The sequence below is a fragment of the Camelus dromedarius genome, chromosome 20 (genome assembly GCF_036321535.1).
Source record: "Camelus dromedarius isolate mCamDro1 chromosome 20, mCamDro1.pat, whole genome shotgun sequence".
NCBI classification, from domain to species: Eukaryota; Metazoa; Chordata; class Mammalia; order Artiodactyla; family Camelidae; genus Camelus; species Camelus dromedarius.
Genome location: NC_087455.1, coordinates 11,435,449 through 11,441,448, shown reverse-complemented (window position 1 = coordinate 11,441,448; position 6,000 = coordinate 11,435,449). Strand labels below are relative to the sequence as shown.

At 43.5% G+C, this 6,000-nt stretch overlaps 1 long non-coding RNA gene across 1 annotated transcript in view; it reads left to right on the top strand.

Moving 5' to 3' along the window:
• Positions 1 to 459: 459 nt before the first annotated feature.
• Positions 460 to 6,000, top strand: part of LOC135318683 (uncharacterized) — a 99,042-nt gene continuing 93,501 nt past the window's right edge. The window contains exon 1 of the long non-coding RNA XR_010376954.1: positions 460 to 623. This is a non-coding gene — a long non-coding RNA (uncharacterized LOC135318683). The remainder of the gene's footprint in view (positions 624 to 6,000) is intronic.

Below are 6,000 nucleotides of genomic sequence, written 5' to 3'. Positions count from 1 at the left end.
CTTTCAGTACGTGCGTATCAGTGAATGCATATCTTTTCCCTTGTAAGCATAAAATGTCCCTGCTTCCGTTAGACTGGTAAGTATTCAAAACTCTGGTTGGAAATAAAGGTGGGCCTTGCTTGGTATGGTAAATGTATTTCTGAAGGAGTAAATTGAATTACTTTCAAGTGTTCTAAAAGAGATTCCTATTTAAAGGAACTATTTAGTAGATCTTTTCGTGAGGCAAAGAATGTGATTATGAAAGTAAGCATTGCTTATCTTTCTGCAGCCTCAGGCTCTTAGAGCTTGCAGAGCCTCTGCGGGGTGGGCGTATCTGCTTCTGATTGAGGAGGTGTGGGAGTAGCAGTTCTTGCTGGACTTGGGAGAAGATTAACCCAGGTTTGATCATTAACCCTAGTAGTGTAATTTTTATAAAACTCATCAGACAGAATTTTGACCTCCTATGGTAGAGACCTAGTATTTCAGTCCTGGCCCTGATGAGGAAGCTCGGCCACTTACTCTCTTCCTTGGAAGAAATCTGGTGTTGGTGGGTAGTTCCTAGAATGGCCACATCCCAGAATGTCAGGACTGTGATAAACCTGTTCAACTTCCTCATGATGCGGCTAGGGAAACAGACCCAGGTGGTAAGTAACCTTGCCAAGTCCAAACGATCATTTATTGGTAAGCTGGACTGTAACACAGACCAAGGCCTTTTAGTCCAGTGCTCTGTGATCTGATTTTCTGTTCAGAAGTTAACAGCCCCAGGATTCAGATCCCTTAGAACATGTGCAGCATCCTAGTTGAGAACACACAGCTTGGAAACAGAAAGACCTGGATTTCAGTCCAAGCTCCCCTGTCTGACATCTCAGTGACTTTAGGCAATTTACACTCCTCTAAGAGCCTTAATTTACTTATCTGCAAAAGAGGGACAGTTATAGTACTACCTTATGGAGTAGTTACATCTCTTATAAGGCAGTGCTCGTGAGAAGCTTGCATGAGGGCCTGGCATGTAGCAGGAGCTCAGGAGCAGTGATGATGGTAACAGTGATGACAACGATGATAATTTTAATGATGATGTGTCTCTTTCCCTTGTTACTTCTTCCCACCCTTAGATAAAATGATGCAAGACCATTTTCTCTAATCTAAGAATTGGCCACTACTAAATATGGCCAGAATAACTAAAAAATGAGCCCAAGTTAAAACAGTTAGCTAGAAAGAGGCGGTTCTAACTCTTGAATGGAAATAAATTGACTGCATTTAAACTTGTTAAATGTTAATGTGCTGCTAACAGCTTCCTTGCTAACAGAGCTGCTGTCTAGCTCCTCCATCAGAAAGACTACTGAAGAGAGACTTGTTTTTCTTCTCTTTCCCAGTTCTCTTCTCACCTCTGCTTTAAAAAATAAACAAATCTCCAGCCCCCAAAATTAATGAATAAAATCAAAGTAAAGCCTTACTTTAAATCCAGCTCCCAGCAAAGGTGAGAAGAACATTCTGTAGGTTCCAGAGTTAAGGATGCTTATTATCTGACTTTCTTCTTTTCCTCTGTCTGCCAGCTTTGAACAGTGCTGGGAAATGTGAGACAGGTAGGAGGCTGAGTTTTGCAGCTTTCAGGCAAGCTGATTTCTATGGGCTTTCTGTTTCCTAAGAGAGCACATTCTTAAGATCAATTTATTTTTCTTACATAAAATTCCTGTTTCTGCCTCTACACGTTTTAAAAGATTTACCCTCTTGGCTATTTCTCCATAAACTATCAGCTCACAACACAGGAAGGGAGGGCACTATCTTGGATCGTGAGATGAGATTTGAGCGTGACCACAGTCAATTCGAAGAGTGTCACAAAGTGCTGGGATGATCCGTGATGGCACTTGGGCTATGATAATAAATTTCTACCTGGGATCTGGAAAACACTGTGGAGCATTAACTGACTTATGTGCTACATGCCATTCAGTGTGACCTCAGATGAGAAAGACATCATCCAGGATAAGTGCCTGGTAGTCACATTGTCAATTGCTAACCTGGCTGAATTCAGTGGTACTTACTCCTCCAGCTTTGGCATCGCCCCTGCTTGGATCCTGGCATCTTCTTTTATTCTCTCATGTTGTCCTTAACCGTCCATAGCAACACTGCTGCTTGGATGGGTAACTGGTGTCACTGCTGTCATAGATGCTGCTGCCGATGCTTCTCGGTTGTGTTTTGATTCTTCTTTGTTCTGTCTGTGCTAGTGCTCTCTGCTCAAGCTGCCCGTACTTCTCACCATTTACCAAGCAAGTTGTCTTTAATTCATCCACCAAGTTACTATCCCTTCCACTTTAAAGGACACCAGGGGAAACCTCTTTCAGGGACTCCACCAAACAAAGGCTGCATTTCAATCTAAGGGAAACAAACCATGGGGTGACCAATAATAAACTGGTTTTCTTTTTTGAGATTTGCAGAATGAAACAAACTGTTTGTTTTCCCTAGAAAGTTTTGAGAATACAAAGGATGTTTGGAGTAAAAGGTCTAGGGCTGGGGGTGGGCCGTCATTTTAAACCATGTGCAGCTGATGAGTGAATGGAACAATATTTTAAGCATAACGAGAACAGAGCAGACACATGTAGAAGGGCAGAGATAACATAAAAGAAGTGAGGGCAGAGCTGCCACTTGTATATTAGAGACAGAGAAATGGCCATCCTGCTCATGCACGTGTAGCCCCTGGTGCCCAGGAGTCAAGCTCTACACTTTCAAACTGTCTTTTTCCTCCCCGCCCCTCCCCCTACTGCCCTTCCCTCTTCTTCTCTTTCGTCCCTTTCTTTTCTTCTCCCTCCCTCCTTCCCCTCCTTCCTCTTACTTTTGAGTAGGTTAATTAGGTTTATCTTCCTTACGATTATAATAGCCCTTCCAAGCACACGTGTCATGTTTCCATGTGCCATCTCTTTGAATATGGCGGTTCCCTGCTACGTTTCTACCTGTTCTCCTTTATTACCTGGAAAACCCACATTCACCCTTGAAGAGTCTGTTCACATGTCAGTATTGCAAAGCTTTCTGCAGCAACCGCATGCTGGGCAACTCATCCCTTCCTCGTTTCTATTATAGCATTACTCTACACTGCAGTTTTCTGCAAGGCCCAGGCCCTTTCACTTGCTCTTCATTGTAAATTAGTCCCCACTCCTGTTCTTGCATTTCTCCAGAGAAGAAATCTGACTGATGGACTATGGATTGGTTCCCATTGGTGAGATTTCACCCCTAGTCAGTGTGCCCTCCCCTCTCCTCAGTAAGCTTCCTTGTCTTAGCCTACTCAGTACCACCACGCCTAAGGCTGAAATTAGCATAGCCCAAAATGCACGCCACATGCAATGAATGAGTGCTAGACCACGTGGGGAAGTAAGAGAAACATTCCTCAAAGGTACCATCTCCTTTACTCATCTTTCATTTGGGGGAAAAGTCTTTGTTATGTATTAAATAGAAATCAATACCAGCATTAAAGAGAAGTGTATGATAGATGGTATTTGCACAAAGAAAGCATTGCCATCCTGGCAGTGATAAAACTTCAATGAATATTGGCAAGAAAATCAAGCTCAACAGTTGTTTGCATTTACTGCATCCTTGAAAGCAGTTGTAGTAGAACCATCTGCTTGACCGTTTTTCTTGGATCCCACCACAGCTAGGTGGTTATAGTGGTGGCCTCTCGAGACAGTACCTCAGTTGGTTAATGGGGTTGGGGAATGTATTGTAAGCCAAGCCAACCAAATTTTTTCTCTGAGAGTATTTTGACTTTTCAGGGGAGAAAGAGTTGTTCTTTCTGGGCAAAGTTATAAAAGGTGAGGTCTGAGAGTCTCCAGCCACCATCCCATATTTTACCTCTGCCAAAAAGATAAAGCTAGTTTGAGAAACTAAAGATGACTGTTCTGGGAGAGAGAAGCAGGAATGAGAAATGGAGGGTGACCCGCCTTCCAGTTACTCCTGAGAGCAGCTACCACTCAGCCCTTTATGCATTTAAGTGAAGTTTCCAATCTGTTGCCCTTTGTGTTTAAGGTAAACCTACCTAAAGTTGGGTTTCTGTCTTATCACCAAGTATTCTGATAAAGTAGATGTTAACTATGCTGGTGACCAGCAAGGACAGGCTGTGCCTGATCTCTTTTCCCAATATCTCTCATTTCTCACCAACTCAAGAACACATTTTAGAACACAGGATAATCGCTAAAATTGGTAACACACTGCTTTTTAACAATCCCACAACTGATCATGATAAGCCATTATGCTTTGGCAATAATGGTTTATTATTTTTTAAAATAGACAGTTCTAGTTCCATAGCAAAATTGAGCATAAGGTACAGAGATTTCCCGCATACCCCCATTCCCACTCATGCATGGCCTCCTCCATTATCAATACCCCCACCAGATGGTGCATTGTTATAACTGATGAACCTGCATGGACACATGGCTATCAGCCAGAGTCCACATCACATTAGGGTTCACTCTTGGTGCTGTACATTCTGTGGGTTTGGACACACATATAACGACATGCATTGTGGCACGAATGGTTTAGACCCTGCCACTAACTACACACAATAACCTGAGCCAAGTCACTTCTCTTACCTGGACTGGACCCTTGTTTCCTCTGTGAGATGAAGTGTGTGGATTAGACGCCACCTCTCTCACGGACAAGCTTCCATGGTGTTAAATGAGAGTATTTAAGGGCTAGTAACAGAGGTTCACGATCTAAGCTAGGGATGACCAGTGGTCAGGCCTGACACTCTCCAGGGCTGGAGGTGTGGAGGAGGCACAAAAAGGAATTTGGAATATTTGCTTTTTCAAGCTTTGCAAGCCTTCCTTCCAGACCTCACCCATTTTATACTGGATCCTGAGAGAGAAGTTTGAAATATACACAACAATTTTAGGCTAAAAGTGTGCTCCTGGAGCAGGGACTGAGGTGGAGGAAAAGGCTGTGGAAGTAATAAAACCCAGAGAAAACAGCCTTTCTCAGCCCAAGCCCACGCGGCTGTGGCCTCCTGCTGTATCACGTTGCTTTGGCTCTTTCCATCCCAGTTTATCCTTCGTTATCCTTCGTACAGTTACCAGGGTGATGTTGCTAAACACAAATCCTATTGCAACATTTCTGCTTAAAATTCTTCTTGCTTTTGCCTTCAGGAAAAGCCCAAACCTCTTAACAGGGCAGACAAAGCTTCGAGGCCCCATCACCGTTCTTGCTGCTCGCCTCGCCCGCCCCCTCCTCATGCCTTGTGTTTGCAGGACGTACTGAACAGCCTCCTGCTCATGAACAGGCTAGGCTGTTCCTCACCTCTGTGCCTTTGAACATGCTGTTTTCTTTGCCTGAGCCACTCCTCTTCCCTCCCATTCTCCTCTCCCCTTCCTGCCTAGCAGACTCCTATCCACTTTTCATCGCAGCTGAAGTAGCACCTTCCCTGTGGAACAATCCCTCACCCTCTCCTCTCTCAGGCGATTAGTCTCTGCCTCCGTTTTCACACTTCCCCTGGTTTATTGTTTTTATTTATTTGTGTCTCTGCCTCCTTGCAAGCCTGTAAACCACTTGAGAGCCTGGTTCATAGTAGGTAGTCAAACATGCTCATTGATAAACGTTTCTGAGCTACAGGGCGAACCTAATTGTCTTCTGATTTGTCTAAAAAGAAGCAGGTTAAAAAAATAACAAACATATTGGATCCCTAAGGAAATCTCATAAAGGAGCATCAGTGAATGTCAAGAATTTGGCTTTGGGGTCATGGACAAGGCCCAGGATGTATATTTTTGTTTTTTTGTTTTCTGGTTTTTTCCAACTCCTGGGGCCAATGACTTATTGAAGCTGAGCTATTTGACTGAATTAGTAATGACTGCACATCATCTGGTGAAAATCAAAGGGCTGAAAATAACCTCTGTTGGGAGTGTTAGAAGCACTCCTTCTTACAAGTAGGATTTATGAAAATCTTAAAGGACTGTGGGAGAGGCACGCTCATCGTGTGAGTGATATTCAGGTAACATTTTCAGAAGATGATGGCACTTCCATCAATCACTCTGACACCGAGTTTAA